The 19,196-nt window shown below is 41.3% G+C and overlaps 1 long non-coding RNA gene across 1 annotated transcript; it reads left to right on the plus strand.

Annotated features, from left to right (window-relative positions):
• Positions 1 to 253: 253 nt before the first annotated feature.
• LOC133505160 (uncharacterized) lies at positions 254 to 1,395 on the plus strand. The gene is made up of 3 exons (XR_009796161.1): positions 254 to 388; positions 458 to 542; positions 623 to 1,395. It is a non-coding gene; the product is annotated as an uncharacterized LOC133505160 (long non-coding RNA).
• Positions 1,396 to 19,196: the final 17,801 nt, after the last annotated feature.

Below are 19,196 nucleotides of genomic sequence, written 5' to 3' on the forward strand. Positions count from 1 at the left end.
TGCGGCGGCACATTTTTGTAAGAAATATTTTAACATCCCTAATTTGTTATTTCAAACAAGTGAGCAAAAAAATTAAGCGCTGTATAATAAAACAATGAAAAAGAAAGAAATAGCAGAACAAAGAAGGCTGAGGATATCTGGCTCATACTTCTGTGTTTCGGGTTCAAATCTGGCCTCATCTGTGTAGTTTGCATGCACTCAGAATCAGCTTTAATGGCCAAGTGTGTAAAAACACAAGGAATTTTTCTTCGGCAGTTGGTGCTGCCCTGGTACGACATTTGGAACAAAGAACAAGGAACAACAAAGCCACAAGCACAAAGTACAAGAGACATTTCTGTTTACAGGAACTATTCCTTATAAGATGTAAAACCGTCTTCATTTAGAACAGGTTAGAGTTAAGTGTGTTAACGTCCCACGTTCTGTTAAGCTTGTACTGAGGGCCTTTACCCGTTTGCAGTTCCCGTTATAGACCAGTGCAATCTCAATTGTCGATTGGACCAGCAGGCTGTGAGTGTCCTAACACAGCACAAGGCAGAAAAATAGTAGGTTTGCTGATCAAGAAAAAACTGTTCGAATGCATGCTACTTTTGACTTTCATTGATCTGTATCGCTTTCCCGACAGAAGGAGCTGGAAGAGCTGGTGACCAGAATATGGAGGGTCCGAAAGAATCCTGCCTGCTCTGGACCGAGTTTGCGTTTTGTGCAAGTTCTCAGTAGTGGGTAGCGTGGTCTTGACGATCCATTCAGCAGTTTTGATTATTCATTGCAGTCTGAGTTTCTCCTTTTTTGTGGCAGCCCCAAACACAACTGTCATTGAGGTACACAGTACAGATTGGATGACCGTTGTAGAACTGCCTCATTTTTTTTTTTTTTTTTTTTCCAGGGATTCTAGTTTCCTCCCAAATCCCCAAAATATGTATCGTTGGTTAACTGAAAACTATAAATAGCCCATACAGTAGGTGTGAATGCAAGTGCAAAGGAATGGGCTTATAGGTCCACTGTGATTGGGTGGCAACCAGCTCAGGGTGTACCCCACCTCTCGCTCAAAGTCAGCTAAGATTGGCTCCAGCTTGCCTGTGACCCTAGCAAGGATAAAAGAGAAGAAAACTGGATGGACGGACAGATGGATAGATGGACGGTCCATGTGAGCAAAGGTTAAACCACATTTTGTGCCTTTATCGTTGTTCTTGGTAAAATTACTTTAACTCTCCAGTGACCCTTGTGAGTTTAAGCGCAATGGATGGATGCATGGTGTCATTGATATTTTATACATGATATAAATGTATATTATTCTATTGTTAATATCGTACAGTGAATTGCACCCTTTCCTTTGTCACTTTAACTTCCATTTCTGGACCTATGGTTGTCATCACACTTTTTGTCTTTAGTATTGTGATACTCATCTGTGGTTGGACCAAAAAAAAAAAAAAAAAAAGAAACGCCCAAAATCAAAAATATGCTTGTGGTGTTAATTCTACAGAAAAATCCTTCAAAAAAAATTTCCAGGCATCATGAGTGATGTTGACTATTTGAACTCCAATTCCACATTAATGTTTGAGGCATGTTTATCACACTTGTTCTATTTTCGAGACGTTTTTCTATGAAGGTTGCACTGAATTTGAAAATACAGCTGTGCTAATGGCAGTAAATATATGAGTTTAGTAGCGTTTTGATTGTATACTGACACTTTATCTCACTTGGCTGCAGCTATTATCAGCAGCATCCACACAGCAGCTAGTCTTGGCCTGCTGAAGATGAGAGTGGGTGTCATACTCGCTTGTGTATACACACACATACGCACACGCATACACTAGGCGACAATGGCGGCAGTGAGACTGTTGGAAGTCTCCTCCTCTAGCTGGAGGGTTTTTTCACCTCTCCCGCTCTCACTCGTATTCCTCCGTCTCTCAGAGTCGGCGAGATGCCGGCATGTCAGTGCAATTTAACAGTTCTTTGATCCGTGCCCTGAGATTGAATGGCAACAAATTAAGCAAATTATTTGAACCACCCACGGGCCTAAGGCAAAGAGAGTGGGGAAGGGAGGAGGAGGAGCTGAGGAATTCTACTTTAGAGTAATGGAGGGATTTGAGGGGTTCACTGGCAGAGGAAAAAAAAAAACCCACACACACACACACATTACAGTACTGTATATGAATAAGATGTGGATGACCCGCATAAAGGCCTGTTCTGTTTATTGTTTTTGAAAAAGTGACTTGTGAAGATATAATCAAAACATGGTGTACTGTGTATTTTGGTATTATTAATGGTAATTCAGCCCTTATAAAAGAAGTTTCCACTTGCTTTTTTTTTTACTTTTAATCATTGAAATTTTTTTTCTTTCTTGAGGATCATTGATTGAAGTCCTGCCCTGAGAGTTCAAGTACAGAAAGGAAAAATATTTTTCAACTATGTAATTATTTAAATTATTTTTAAAGTCTACTTAAAAAAATAAATAAACAAAACCCCACAACAGTCAGTGAAATTATTTGATTATTGAAGTAATACTTGACAGTGCATAACTTTATTTTTTCAAGATTACTGCAAATTGTTAGAGATTAAAACAAAGTAATGAATGTTTCCCATAGTTTCTGATTTTAACTGCAATCAAGCAATTTCTGTGATGAGACCTATGGACCCGTCGACAGACATTTAATATCAACCTATAACTGGTGAGCAATATGCTCTACCTGTCTCAAATTTGAAGGATCCTTTCATCAGATTGCATATTTCAGCTCTTTCCACAAATTCAGTTCAAGGCTTAGTGATGGCTGCTTAAAAATAGTACTACCGTAATTTCCAACCTACAGAGCGCACCAGATTATAAACCTCACCCAGTACATTTGTATAGAAAATATAATTTGGTACATATATAAGCCACACGTGTGTAAAAGCCGGAAGTCCCCACATTGAAACCCACATTGAAAGATGAGATATTTACAAAGACTGTACAGAGATAGAGTTTTCAAAGTTTTGATACCTTATCTTAGCTTAACATAGCAACAACACGGTAGCACGAACAGATTTGGTTAAAAACAAAAAAACATACCTCAATCACTGAGACGCGGCAGAAACATGCTCGAGTGGCGCTAACAGGACCGGTTACAAAAAAACACACTGGTAAAAATCACTTCCTCGGCACATACATGCCACTGGTGTCACTCTTACCTTTTCCGCTCGAGTACCCCCTTGCGGCCGTTGGAAAAAATGCACAAATTAGCCGCATCTCCGCGTGAGCTGCAGGGTTGAAAACGTGTGAAAAAAGTTGTGGTGTATAGGCCAGAAATTATGGTACATCGTTTAGTTTGTGGCCAATTTTGTGTATTTTGAAGCGTTGTGTTTTGGATCTACGTCCTGTTGGAGAACGACTTGTGGCTTCTTTCTGACACTGGGCAGAACATTTCGCTCCGAAATACCTTAGTAGCCTTGACATCTTTCAATTTATGTTGAAAATATTTCAGTGAGCGTTGTTTTTTTTCCCCCTGAAACACCACTTTTTACCAAAACGAGTACGATTATGGTGCAAATAATAGCCGAACAAGCCTGTTTAAGGTCAATGCATAAAGCAAAAGCTGAACTGCAAAGCCAAAAACTCTCCATAATTAGTCTTGCTTCTCACTGTTGTGCAAAGCTCCCACATCATTAATATTAGATCAAGATGTTGTGTGCAGCCAGTTGAACTAGTTGAGATGAGAGGGCACAGCTGGAGTTTACAGACTGAAATTGGCCCCATTATGACTATTACACTTTCATCCAGTTGATATGCTTGGACCTTGACCTTCCTGCTTCTCAGCCTCAGACTTTTACCTCCAATTTATTACACACCATTTAAATTTGTAATCAGGTAAGACGATGTTGTATATTGTTTGCTTATTTTCATCTGACGTACTAACAGGTTAAAAGAAATAACAATATGCCGCAGCAACTCAACTTGGGTTGAAGGTGGTCTTCTCTTATGTGCAGATACATTGCCATTCCAAAAGTTTTTAGTTACACCGTTTTGTTCAAAACAGACCATCTGACTACAGCGTGATGCTTAAGCAGTAAAGTTCGGTACATTTGTTCTCGGGTCTCATGAAGGCCATGCGAATCCAAGTCAATTCCCATCGACTGTATTCTTTTCTTTCCCAAGAAAAGGACTCGCAGCAAGAGTGAATCATTACCTGCCTCTCCCAAAATAACTCACCTCCATAATAGTCACTCCTCAAGCCGCCTTGTGCCTGCTGTTTGCATAGTCCAGACCGGACTGAATGCGGGATGCAAGAACTGCTGACTACCAGAGCAGCTCTCATCACGCTTATACTAAACATAAGCCACATGATGATGATTTCATTTATCACACTTACTTTAGAAAAGATGGTAAAGCCTTTGTTAATGAGCCACTTGGTGAGTCACCAAGTCTATCAATTACATTATTACAGTATTTGATTACATGAAGTATGTACATTGTGGTACATTTCCAGTACAATGTGCGGTTTCAAAAGACTGAAATACATACCCACTTGCATTTTCTGACTCTTCTCATATTTTCTGATAAGCAAGAGGAGGGGCTTCTCAGTTTATGTTGAAATGTAAGGCATTCTAAATACTTAGTGGTGGATGTAGGAGTATTAATAATGTAATAACAATGTAGTAAACATTACATAATATGATTAATTAATAATATATAATGTATAATAATGGATGTGAGGAATACAAATGTAATGCCAAAATGATCAAATATAATGACACAACCAACTCATATTGTTAAATTCATCCATCAATCCATTTTCCAAGCCGCTTATCCTCGGAAGAGTCGTTCTGTGTAATGTTGTTATTGACCACGATAAAACACGTTTGAAGTGAACTGTTGTTTGTTACCTTCAGTCCATATGAGAGTATCCAAGTGTGTGTAGGTGTGGGTGTGTGTTTGTGTGTAGTGTTTGTGTGTGTATTTGAAAGCAAATTTGCCAATACACAATGGGGAACTAATTAAAGCTTATTGCTTCGCATTATACTAATGAGGTCTAATGAAGCATTTTCCCAGGGCTATTAAGATAAAGATATGGATTCGGCGCACAGGTGTGCTAACATTTATCATGAAATCAATGGATTCCCACTGCCTGAGCTGTAATTAAAACTGTCAAACTCTGATAAGAGCCATACTAAACCCGTGTTGCGTTCACATGCCTGCAAGTGTGTGTGTGTGTGTGTGTGTGTGTGTGTGCATGCGTGCGAGTGTGTGGGCATACCTGCACATGTACCGCTTCCCAGTCGAAATTGAGCGAAGAGGGTTAACAACAGACTTGACATAAATCATACAAGTAAACTAGCAAAATGAGACCTCGCGTTTTGCTCGACCTTACTTGTTGCACTGCACAACCGGTGACCCAATGATAACCTACAACTTTATAAATCGCCACTGGCAAATTCACTATTTTAGGTATGATTCATCTCTTGTTCAGATCCAAGAACTTGTCATGCACTGCTGACATTAAAACACACAGGAATATCAACAACATTCTGCAAGTAGTTTCATAAGCATAGCCCTCTAAAACACATTTTTGAAAAATTTCTGTCCAAAAAAGCACTTTGCTGGGGTAACTTTTAATAAACCTTTATTTTATGAATAGGAAGCACGGTGTGCAGCTGTAGAGCGTTGGCCTCACAGCACTGAGAACCGGGGTTCAAATCCCTGTCTGTCACGTCCCATCGGAAACGAGAGTAGGACCCAAATGCAGGAACTCGTAAGACGCAAGGTAGTTCAAGAAGAGACACGTTTATTGTATGCAAAGGTAGGGGATCGAACAGGCAGTCCGGCGCAGCAGCGGTAGTTGGGACGTCGGGCAAGCTGGAGTCGGCACACGGGAGAACAATCAAATCAGGCAGAAGTATCGTAGGAGTCAGGCTTACAAGGTTGGTCGGAGAACGGACGAAGGTCGGTACACACAGGTTCAATCAGGGATAGCGGAGCACACGAATGGGACATGAAGATCATTACGAACTGGCGCCGGCCAGTTGTCATCGCGGTCATATAAATCCATAGCATGATCAGGCTGCATGAGGCGCAGGTGTACACCTTCCAATGAGCGCACCTGTGCGGACACCCGCACAGCTCGTGCTGAAGCGGAAGGATCATGACACTGTCCAGTGGAGTTTGGAGGTTCTCCCCGTGCTTGGGTGGGCTTAGATATGCAGCTGTAACCATTGCCGTTGTGATGTTTTCCAACAACTAGTTTTCAATCGTCTTGAGAAAGTTCTTTGGTCTTATGTATCATGAGATGTTTGCTGACTCACACCTTAGCAATGATATCTTTTTGTCAGCCTTCAATCAGGACTGAACCAACTGATTTTTATTTGCTCTGAAAAGGGACTGGATTGATGTTAACTTATTGATGGATTTTAGGTGTTGACTTGGTTTTCCATACGTTTTTGCACCTCCCATTCTTCATGTATTAAATACTTTTTCCCTCTGTCGTTTCACATGATTCCATAGAACTACTGATCTTACTTGTTTTACTTTGTATGTATTAATTACATGTGCTGTTCCCAAGATCTAATTACATGTGCTGTTCCCAAGCTACTCCATAGCATTGTGTCTGCAGATGCAGCATGGTCTTAATTTATGCATCCCTGCTCATTTTTGAGCATCTCAACTCCATCCCTGAAATAATGCCATCATCTTTATTGGAAAAAGTGCTCCTTGATGGGGCTGAATTTCCGTATATCGTCGTCACTCTGAAGAGAACCACAATAAGTGCTTGCATCATGTACCAATCAAAGCCCTAGAATGACTCCAAAACCATTAAAGTTGTTTGTTTTCTTGAGAGGAAAAACAAATTCAGACCCTCCGTGCTTGCCACTTTATTTCAACTCATTGAGGGCTTAGTCAAGCATTATGGGAAAGGAAGTAATTACATGCACCCATAATTACTGCCTTGTAAAATATTCATTGAATTCATTCTAGAGCGGGTGCTGTACACAAGGATGTGAATCCCCCTCTAAACAATTTTTTTAGGCTGTATTTTGTTTTGTTCTTTTGCCTGACAACGGCTGCACAGAAATATTGTGAACTTTAGTGTGTATTGTGATTAGTCATGACAAGAGCTTCAGGTTTATGCAGTCCCCTAGATTTTTTGGGATACACCATCAGTAGAAACTCTCCCTTTTCAGCATCCTTCCCCGTGTAAATAGCATCCTCCAATGTCGAAAACAGTTCATTCTAAAGACTCTGGTCATTGCGACTTTAGACTTGACCCATCAGGGGTCGCTACCCCAAGTAACTTTGACTATTTTTTTACCACAACAAATTATCAATTGTATAATCTAAAAACACTCTCCCACTCAACATCAAGAGCAGAAAGGAGGTGCAGGGCTTAGATTAGCTATTACGTAGCTACTAACTAATTTAGAATAGGGACAGCAACCAGAAACAAAATGAAATAGACAAAGATAAAAATATATGAGAGAAAATAGTTTGAATTTGCAAAAAATAAAATCTCATTAGGTCATCTGAGATCTTGTGGATTTTGCCAAAGTTTTTCATGATAACATTTTGGGTCAAGTGATGATGTCTCGACATAGTAGTTTTGTGCAACTTTTACAGCGTGTATATATGCGCTGTTCCCTCAAATTTTGGTCAACTTCCCAATTGTATTACTATCTGTGTACACGGATTAAAATCTCCACTGCAAGGCTTAAGTAATTTTAGCTGATTTCCACTTTAATATTGCACATGAACTGTTACATTTACATTCATAAAAAAAAACCAAAACAAGATTTAAAAAAAATTGAGTCTACTTTTCACTTTGGAAGTGCTCTTAATTTAATCTCAATGAAAAAAGATGAAAGCCACAATCGCTGAAAAGAGCAGAAAGCCACAGTCAGTCAGCGGAATAATTAAAAGGGATATTTTTCCCATACAAAGTTCCATAAAGTGGCTTAAATTACACTTCAAAACCTATCTATCTATTCATCCATTTTCTATACCACTTAGCGGATCCTGTTCAGGATCATGAGTGAACCGGAACTCATCTCAGCTGAACTGGTCGCCATTCAGTCGCAGCGCAACACTTGAACACGTTTCTTGAAACACATTGATGAAGTGGCACGACAGCTTGCTTCCATACTTGCAACTTTTGCAGTCGCAGTTATGGTAATATCAAAAAGGAAAGGACAGGAATGAAGATTAGCCGAAGTAAAACAGAATATGTGTGCATGAATGAGAGGGGCAGAGGGGGAAGAGTGACGCTCCAGGGAGAAGAGATTGTGAGGGTGGACATACTTGGGGTCAACAATTTAGAGGAATGGTGAGTGTCGTGAGGAAGTGAAGAAACTGGCTGGAACAGTTGGCGGAATGTGTTTGGTTTCTATGTGACAGAAGAGTCTCCGCCAGGATGAAGGGCAAAAAGTGGTACAAAACAGTGGTGAGGCTGGCCATGATGTACGGATTAGAGACGGTGGCTTTGAAGAAACAACAGGAAGCAGAACTGGAGGTAGCAGAAATGAAAATGGTGAGGTTCTCGCTCGGAGTGAGCAGGTTGGATAGGATTAGAAATGAGCTCATTAGAGGGACAGCAAAAGTTGAATGCTTTGGAGACAAGGTTAGAGAGACCGGACTTCGATTGTTTGGACATGTCCAGAGGCGAGAGAGTGAGTATATTGTTAGAAGGGTGCTGAGGATGGAGCTGCCAGGCAAAAGAGCCAGAGGAAGACCAAAGAGAAGGTTGATGGATGTGGTGAGGGAGGAGATGAGGACAGTGGGTGCTAGAGAGGAAGATGCACAAGATAGGCTTAGATGAAAAAAGATGACACGCTGTGGCGACCTCTAACGGGACAAGCCGAAAGAAAAAGAAGAAGAAGAAGTTGTGGTAATATCATGCATGACATTGGGGCATCATTACAGAGTATAGCTGAACTAGTCTGATTAAAAATGAACAGGGGAAAGGTTCACCTTTAGTCTTGTAACATTATGTCAGTTCATGCAGAGCACTGTTCTTGAGACATAAAGGTTATGTTTATTTATATCACCAGCGATGCAAAAATGAAAAAGTGGCTCGTGATATTGTTTTCCTCATCCAGCAATTTGATTTTCACTTCTGCAGGTGAAGCTGCAAATACAAATAGTGCCGCTAATGATGTCATGCCATAGCCAGTATCTAGATTCTGATCTCATCTTCTGAAATTCTAATCTAAGATTGAGGTGGGTCAGCGCATAACAATGCCAATGTGGCATGTAGCCTCTGTTTAATAAGCCCTTATAGACGTTGACCATGTATAAAGTCTAAAAAGAGCCACGTTTAATCATGGAAATGTGACATTAGACGGGAGGAAAAGGCGGCCTTTGAAGCCTACTCCACCTGAATAGGAAATGAGTTAATTAGGAAACGCTATGCTGGGACTGATGTCATGTCATCGTGTAATGTCAAAAAAAACCTCATTATTAACAGCAATGTGATGATTTTCTGGCAGATATTTCCTTTCCCCCCTCCGCTTGAGTGGTGTGTTACATGTGTCAAAAGGTGTGTTTAGTGGCTAAAGTGAGTTGGCTCCATTAGAAACAAAAAATATATATACATCTATTAATATATATATATATATATACATTAAAAAAATAATTCAAATAAAGAAACCAACTGTTAGACACAGTATATCACAGAGATGATTTGTACACAAAAATAGTTCTGACAGTAAGAATACCCAGGAGGAAATCCCTAATTAGGATCAATTTAATCAAATGAGAAATATGCTGTATATTGGCCTAATCTATTTAGAAAATCATAAATCCATAGTGTTTTCCTGATGTCAGCATTTTAGATGCTGCAGGGGTAAGGATTCCATTCCCAGGATGCAAAAAAAAAAAAAAAAAAGATGGCGCACAGGGAGTTTTGAAAATGTTGAGCTCTTGCAAAGTGATGACTAGTGAGATCACTGACAACTTCAAAGCTTCCGTGGATCCAGGTCACTTGCCAGCCAGCCTGCTGTGTGGATTAATGAGTTGTGATTAAGGACAAACTTGATTCATTTCCTGCCACTGACTCACTCCCCTCCAGTATACAAATGTTGAAAACATCTTTAGAGAAATTTAAAAAAGCAAATTGCCCTTTGGGCAATATATGACCTCAATGTATGACCTCTACAAAGTTGAAAAAAACCCTAGATTGATTATTAAGGTTCCCACTGGCAAAAATAACATTGGACTCCTTTGTTCATCGTATATCCCTCACCGCTGGTGTCCACCAACAGGTTCAGGAGTTGCCACCTCGTCAAGCACCAACCACCTTACAGCCACAGCTCCTTTCGGCCACTTCAGCAATGGAGGCGCAGAACATGGTCCAATCGGACTAAATGTCCCCACCTGCCGCAGAGCGTGAGCAGAGTTCTCTCAAAGGTGGGAGTTAAAATTCCTTCGGACAAGGGATTCTGTCAGACTTTCCCAGCAGACCCGCACAGTATGTATGGGCTTGCCAGGTCGTTTTGGCATCTTCCCACACCATCGTAGTGATCAGTTGACAGCTCTGCCCCCCTCTTCACCAGAGTGTCCGAGACGTGTGGCCACAAGTTCGATGACACGACCACAAAGTTGATCATTAAACTGCAGCCAAGGGTGGCCTGGTGCCAAGTGCAAATATGGACAGTCTTACACTTGGACATGGTGTTTGTTATGAACAGTCCGTAATGAGCAGAGAAATCCTCCCAGTCCTCCCTGTTCCTCCCAGTCATGCCCTTCCATGTCTCATTGCCCAAGTGAACACTGAGGCAGAATGAGGAGGGCCGCAGTGGGAGCAGGCTCCACCACTTCTCTCAAGCACTCCAAAAATGGTAAGTACTGTGAACTGCTGATTCCTGCATGGGCAAAAAAAAAAAAAAAAAAAAAAATCAGGACATGTCCCCCCCCATCCGAGAGCAGAGAGAGTTCAGCCTTTCTTCGACTGTGGTGAACCCCAATGTATAGGTGCGGAGCAGGGCGGCAATAGGTATAACCCTCATCTCCTGGGATTTCTCACTGTGGGCAACTTCAGAGTGAAAGAGAGTTGGATCCCTCTCAAGAAGACTATTACCTCTCGACCTCACTCACCAGATTGGGCTCCTTCCTTGAAAAATAGGTGACATTTCACATCCCTAGAGCCTGATTCTTTTCCCGCGGATCACCACCAAGATCCCTGCCTTCAGCAACCACCTAACTCACACTACACCTGACCCCTATGGTGCCTCCTACAGGTGGTGAGTTTATCGGAGGGGGACCCATGTGACCCTTTGGGGGCCAGCCTGGCCAGGTCCACTGGTTTCAAACCCGTCCACCAGCCGCATGCCTTCGAGCTGCACCTCGAGGCCTAGACTTCCAGAGGTAGGCCCTGCTGTACAATTAATTTTAAGCAATTACTTTTCACATGTACTGAGAACTCGTCACAAACATTTTTTTTACCTCTAAATTTACACCTTTTCAAGTGATAAAACATTATGACATTAACGAAGAAAACCGACAGTCAAGCTAAAATAGACAAGTCTCATTTTAAAAGAACAATAGGAGGGGCTGGAGGGCTGGGATGGAGGGGTAAGTGAAAGCTAGTGTTTTGTTGAGACTAAATTTTGTCAGTATCTGTCAATCAATCAACATTTCTTCTTCTTTCAATCTCATCTCAAGAGCTAATTATTTCACACCAACAGATACATGCAGTGAGAAAAAAACAACTTCAAAGGAACACATTTTAAGATACCCAGTTAGGCACTGACTGTAAGGGGAAAACTATGTGTGCGATATGTAAGGTTTTTTTTTTTTTTTTTATGTAAATGCTCCATTTGAAATACAGTACAGGGAGTCCTCGGTCTACGACTTGAGATCCGTTCCTACAGTAGTGACTTAACTCGAATTGCGACTCAAATCGGATTCCACCGTTAAAGTCACAATTTATGTCGAAATACTTTGTATAAAAAAACAAATACATTGAAATAAGAAGATGTACTTAGCATTACTGCTGAGAGGTGGATGGAGAAGAAGAAGAAGGGGGGGGCTCTTCTTAGCTATTGCAAAGGAACCTGGTCCTCAATCCTCTCCATCTCGACAAGTAAAACCTTATTTTGTGATCATTGTATCCGACCCTTCACATGCGCAAAAATGTGGGATTTGTCTTTAATAATTGTCACCACGGTCGACTGACTGAAACCTTGGTGGCGTTGGTGTTTCTTTTTTCGCCAATCTTTTTATGATCTTGAGCTACGTTTCCATGGTAATGGGTTTTCTCATGGCTGCATTGCTAAAAGATAAAGCTTTCTTCTTTGGGGCAATAATGTCTAAAAAGGAGGGCGAAAAATGCCACGATACTCCCGGCGCACGAACACGGACAAGTATTAGCCAGACAAAATGGCGGACGGGAGGCAGGCGTTGTAAAGTCGAAACATCTTAGATCGAGACCGTCTAAACCCAATAACTCCCTGTATTGTATGCTCAGTTGACTATCTCATACAAGATAGTACATCAAAAATTCAGACTTTTCAAGGATAACTAAAAATACATGGTCAAAGGTCATCATGCTGAATTCCATAGACATCTTCAATTGCTTCCAAACATCGATGTGTACATTGTATTGAGTTAGCAGATTTCCTCCGTCCACACTGACAGCTGCCTTAATTAGGTAAACACAAATACACACAAATAAATTCTAATATAAAAATGCCTTTACAAATAATCCTTTTTGAATGAACCTGTCAAACGGTAATTAATTCAACAATGTTTGTTAATGTTTTAGTTTGAAGTGCACTCATTGCACGTGACTGCCACCTGGCAAGGAAATTGGCTTTTGAAGGACGTGAAATGTATTATACTATTAGAAAAATGTTGCACGTCAAAATGTCATAAAGAGAGATACTGTATACTGTAATTAACTGCTCGTGCTGTTATCTCAAGTGTTTGTAGTACACATAAATAATTTCGACTTATTTTTATATTCCAGTTGTTCATTGAAGCCATGTCGTTGTGCACGCGGTTATTTTTCCTCATTCTTTCGAAGAACGTTGTATCCTTTTTTCATGTATGAAATGTGATACACAAAACGTACTTTGATCTGATTTTGAGTCAAAAGTTAATGTGAATAGACTGATTAGACGCTTATCTTCCTGTGAATGTCCCTTCATCCATCTGGAAAGTGAGGACTTAAGAGGCATGCAGTCGTCCTCTCATCTGGCTTCCCGAAAATCCCCCCCGCTCACCACTCTCCCCCTCGTGTTTGAACCGCTGACAGTTTTTTGACTCAAACACAGCAGGAGTGAGTTGTCGTCACGGTGAAGTAATACAACGTCGCAATTAGCATGACAGGAAGCTTCATACTGTGGCTTTATAGAGTACTCGGTGAAAGTTTGACCGGAGTTTTAAATGGAGGTTGTGCTTTCATCTGTCTCTCCCGCCAACAATCAAATTTTGCAGTAAACACAACATGACTGCCTGCTTTGTGTAACCTTGCATCGGAAATGGAAGCAAATGTTTATTTTCCTTTCGCTTCTTTACAGTGCAATGCAATGTGACAACGAGTGTCTGCGCTGTCACATTTTTAAACCCAGTGCTACATTTTCAAAAATTATTCTCCTTCGAAGCAAGAATTAAAAAGAGTGAAGAGGATAACCAATAAAACGTTTTTCAAAACTTGGTTCATCATCTTCTTTTTCTTTCGGCTTGTCCCGTTAGGGTCGCCACAGCGTGTCATCTTTTTCCATCCAAGCCTATCTCGTGCAACTCTTCTCTAACACCCACTGTCCTCATGTCTTCCCTCACAACATCCGTCAACCTTCTCTTTGGCCTTCCTCTCGTTCTTTTGCCTGGCAGCTCCGTCCTCAGCACCCTTCTACCAATATACTCAATCTCGCCTCTGGACATGTCCAAACCATCAAGGTCTGTACTCTCGAACCTTGTCTCCAAAATCTCCAACTTTGGCTGTCCTTCTAATGAGCTCATTTTTAATCCTATCCAACCTGTTCACACGAAGCGAGAACCTCACCATCTTCATTTCTGCTACCCCCAGTTCTGCTTCCTGTTGTTTCTTCAGAGCCACCGTCTCTAATTCGTACATCATGGCCGGCCTCACCACTGTTTTATAAACTTTACCCTTCATCCGAGCGGAGACTCTTTTGTTACATAGAACACCAGACACCTTCCGCCGACTGTTCCACCCCGGTTGGACCCGTTTCTTCACTTCCTTACCACATTCACCATTGCTCTGTATTGTTGAGTATTTAAAGTCGTCCACCCTCGCTATCTCTTCGCCCTGGAGCTTCACTCCTTCTCCTCCGCCCCTCTCATTGACGCACATATATTCTGTTTTACTTTGGTTAATCTTCATTCCTTTCCTCTCCAGTGCGTGCCTCCATCTTTCTAATTGTTCCTCCGCCTGCTCCCTGCTTTTACTGCAGATCACAATATCATCTGCGACCATCATGGTCCAAGGGCATTCCAGTCTAACCTCATCTGTCAGCCTATCCATTATTACCCCAAACAGGAAGGGGCTCAACGCAGAACAATGATGCAGTCCCACCTTCACCTTAAATTTTTCTGACACACCTACGGCACATCTCACCGCTGTTCTGCTACCCTCATACATATCCTGTACTATTCAACATATTTCTTCGCCACACCAGACTTGCGCATGCAGTACCACAGTTTCTCTCTTGGTACTCTGTCGTAGGCTTTCTCTAGGTCTACAAAAATTGAACGTACCTCCTTCTGACCATCTCTGTACTTTTCCACAAGCAGCTCTTATGCTCATTATTCTCATCAAAAGGTTTGAAATAAATTTCTATCCATCTTTCGCACTGCCTATCCCAAATATGCCTCATTTCCCATAATATTGTTGTTTCCCAGTACAGTAAGTTATTAGTGACCTATAGAATGAGGCGCAATCATTATGTGCACTTGGCAAACCGAGAGGAACATAAACTGGTAACATCCGCAGTGCATCCTCACTGAACTTTGGCCACTAACCACAAGGGAATTTGAACAGAGGTGCAAATCTTGGAAGGGGATTGCACACCACGAGCATGCTGGCTTGAACATGATACAAAGGAGCGCGAGGGACTGAGCCTGAGAGAGAGTGAGAATGAGTGAGATACAGAGAAAAAAAAGAGTGAGGGGGAAGAGCAGCATAAATCGAGAAGCGATGGCAGCCGTTCAGCTGCGTTGAGGACTGGAGGGGCTTTGTGAAAAGAGGGCCAGCACACAGATTCACTGGTGTGAGTTCATACTGTAAAAGAAAACGGGGAGATTAGGGTTTTGTTTGCATACATTACCCAGAGGTCTTAATTAGTTTAGGTTAATCATGCACTGTGGTAATTGACTGTTTTATGTCTGCTTTTCATCTGTGCGTTTATCGCCCGCGGCAAACCTGTTGTGGGGCACCTCAATTCCATGGAAGATCTCTGATGCAATCAAATTCCCTCATATTATGGCGCCAAAGTCCCACCGCTATTACCGTCACCCCTTGTTGTTGTTAAATCTCATCACACATATTCCTCACTCAGATTTCATCACATAGATTCTTTTTTTTTTTTTTTTGTGGGGGGGGCACAGTTTTCACTTTTGTACCATCAAATCCTGTATGTGGACATCAATGGCTCCGTCTTAATAACCTTCAGATCATTTATCAGCGAGCAGTGTAATCATCGCTTAAAACTGCTTCATAACAAAACTATTCCATGCATATTTAATATAAACTCGTGGTCTTTTTTATTGCTTCCATGATATTTAAGGCAAAGTCATATCAGCCATAATATTAGTTGGAGGGCACTTTTAATCAAGAAGGGCATCTGAAGACCATTGATCAAACATGCAAATGATTTTAATATTCAGCAGAGTTGTCTTGCTTGACTTGAAAGTATTTTTAGTGATTAGTGACATAAGTTCCTTTAATTTAAAATGTGTCTTCAATATTGAACAATTGGAGGCACAGTGGTGCAACTGGTTAGAGTAGCCGTCGGAAACCTGAGGCTCGCGAGCCATACTTGGCTCTTGGTGGTTGCATATGGCTCGCGGAGCCCTCATAACGACATACTGTACATGTGATTTCTGTCGTGCACAGAAGGTTTGTCCTAGTGGGCTTGCCGTAGTTAGGTGTGGGAGGCAACGGAAATGACATGGAGACAGTTTGGCCTAGTGAGTTGCTGTAGCTTTTGCGTGGTCGTCGATATCCACAGGTGCAGAAGAATCAAATGGCGATTGTGTCGGAACAACTATTTATAGAAACGCTTTTGACAAAGGGCGTTCAAAGAAAAAAAAATGTGAGCGCTGAAGTTTCCAACAGGAATGGAGAGAGAGGATTCTGCTTTTTGTTTAAATTCACAGATGGGGAATATGCCAAAGCATTAGTACTTGACGTTGCCAATCAGCATTTTGCCAACTTCGCATAAAGACCAGTAATCAAACGAATAAAAGACATGCTTTGTCGGCAAGAACTGTTCACCATCGTACCAGCATGATGGCATATCAAATTGAATCACGTTCACAATTAACCGATGGAAGTCTCAACGCCTTTGTGAAGCATATGACGATGGATGAAACAGACTCCCAAGCCATCAGCAAAACCAGGAAGCACCTGAAGTCGCATTAATGATAAGAAGTACTTTTGTCATCATTGGTTAGCAACATCATAACAATGTTACTCAAAAGAATTCAGAGACTTTATTGTACTCTAAAGTGTTGGTTCAACATAAATACACCTGTATTTAGTTTTTAAAAATTTTGCATTGCTCTTTTGAAATTACATTTTAAAATATTTAGCATTTATGGCTCTCTCACTCGAAAAGGTTCCTGACCCATGGGTTAGAGTGTTGGCCTCACACTTCTGAGGACTGGGGTTCAAATGAATAGGTTTCCAATTACGCCATCTTTTGTGTCATAGAGGTCAGAGCGCACAGGTGATAGGGGAAGTTTTTTGTATCGTTAATTTATCCGATTCATCTAAAGACTGCGGTGACGTCATTGGAAACCTATCCATTCTGGCCCCACCCTTGTGGAAATTGCATATTCTTCCCGTGCCTGTGTGTTTTATTCTGGGCACTCTGGTTTTCTCCCACAGCCCAAAACATGCATCGATGGAAGCCTTTAAATTGCCCGTATGTGTAATTTTAAGTGCGAATGGTTGTTTGTTTCTGTGTGCCCTGCGATTGGCTGGCAGCCAGTTCAGGTCACTTCTGACAAAGAGCATCGAAAATTAAATACACATAATTCATTTTAAAGATAGGAATACTTTAATCCATTAACCAAATTTAGCAGATACAACTAAAGGAAGGAAGTGAAGAAACTGTTCCAAGTGGGATGGAACAGTTGGTGGAAGGTGTCTGGTGTTCTTTGTGACAGAAGAGTCTCCGCTAGGATGAAGGACAAAGTTTATAAAACAGTGGTGAGGCCGGCCATGATGTACGGATTAGAGATGGTGGCACTGAAGACACAACAGGAAGCAGAAATGAAGATGTTGGGGTTCTCGCTCGGAGTGAACAAGTTGGATAGGATTAGAAATGAGCTCATCAGAGAGACAGCCAAAGTTGGATGTTTTGGAGACAAGGTTTGAGAGAGCAGACTTCGATGGTTTGGACATGTTGAGAGGCGAGAGATTGAGTATATTAGTAGAAGAGTGCTGAGGATGGAGCTGCCAGACAAAAGAGAAAGAGGAAGACCAAAGAAAGGTTTGATGGATGTTGTGAGGGAAGACATGAGGACAGTGGGTGTTAGAGAGGAAGATGCAAGAGATAGGCTTAGATGGAAAAAGATGACACGCTGTGGGGACCCCTAATGGGACAAGCTGAAAGAAGAAGAAGAAGGAGATTCAACTAATTCCATTATATATTTTTTAAACTTTTTAGAAGAATTCATAACATTGAAATAGTTGTCGCAAATTTAGCTAAACGTTCTTTAGCGCTCTTTAGTAGGATTTGTCATGAGTGTGTGCCTTAGTAGTCTGTCAGGCTATTTCATGTTGGCATTTTTTTTCATGAATCCTTGAATGTGGCTTGTGTGGTAAACACTTTCCTTACAGTGATGTTTCTTGCTTAGAGCAGTTGGCGCCAGGTTTGCAAGTGGTGGAAATTTGCACATTTACATGAAGGTTAAGTGCTTTCGGTAAATCTGGAGAAAAAAAAAAATAGCAAGCCCACTCCAAGCGGAAAATGAATTTTGAAGTGGAAGACCCAAACAAATTATCGTTATATTGTTATATCGTTATATTATTGTTGTTGTTATTATTATTATTGATATTATTATTACTATAGAGTTATACAAATTAAATCCATGAATTATTTCGAGGAACTCAACTAGCACATAAAAGCCATATGCTTCATTAGACTTAACTCGTCCTGAGATTGTAAACAAACATTTGACATTTTACAGTGCGGCAACATTCTTCTTTTCAATTATTTCACAAGAATGGGACTTGTGCGACATCCGAAGTTGGAGCCTGACAACGGTTTTGCAAAGCACAAGGGAGAAATAATGGATACGTAATGTGTGCGTAGGCACCATATGCTCCAACATAACTGGGTCTGTCATTGCCTCATGCAGTTTTTGTCTAAGCTGAAGGCCATTGGGCCAGCCTACTGTCTGCAGGGAAGACAGTTGGAGGTCATTTTGATTTAAACTGTTAGTTGGTGAGCGGCACAGTGGGCGAGTGGTTAGCACGTCGAGTTCACAGTTCTGAGTAGCAGGGTTCAAATCCTGGCCTCGTCTGTGTGGAGTTTGCACATTCTCCCTGTGCCTATGTGGGTTCACTCTGGTACTCCGGATTCCTCACACATCCCCAAAACATGCGTGGCGGGTTTATTGAAGACTAAATTGCCTGTGGGTGCGAGGGTGAATGGTTGTTTGTTTGTATGTGCCTTGCAATTGAGTGGCGACCACTTCAGGGTGTACCCTGCCTCTCGCCCAAAGATAGCTGGGCAACCCTTGTGAGGATACAGGTATGTTGTACAGAAAATGGATTGTCTGTTAGTTGGTTTGGCAGTCTGCACCTGTAACCATATCAAAAGCCCAGGATTTTTGAAGTGGCATTTTCTTTAAAAAAAAAAAAAAAAAAAGTGTTGGTTGAGCAAATACCTCACATTCTGAAATCACCTCGAGCTGATCTTAAATAAAGCATTTCACACCAACTGTGCAAAGAAAATGTATTTGTTTTACCTATCTCATTTTTATGGCTTGCATCCCTCAAGGGGTACTTCCGTGCTGTGCAAACCTGTTTCCCGAATCCTGA

Source organism: Syngnathoides biaculeatus, chromosome 8 (genome assembly GCF_019802595.1).
Source record: "Syngnathoides biaculeatus isolate LvHL_M chromosome 8, ASM1980259v1, whole genome shotgun sequence".
NCBI lineage: Eukaryota > Metazoa > Chordata > Actinopteri > Syngnathiformes > Syngnathidae > Syngnathoides > Syngnathoides biaculeatus.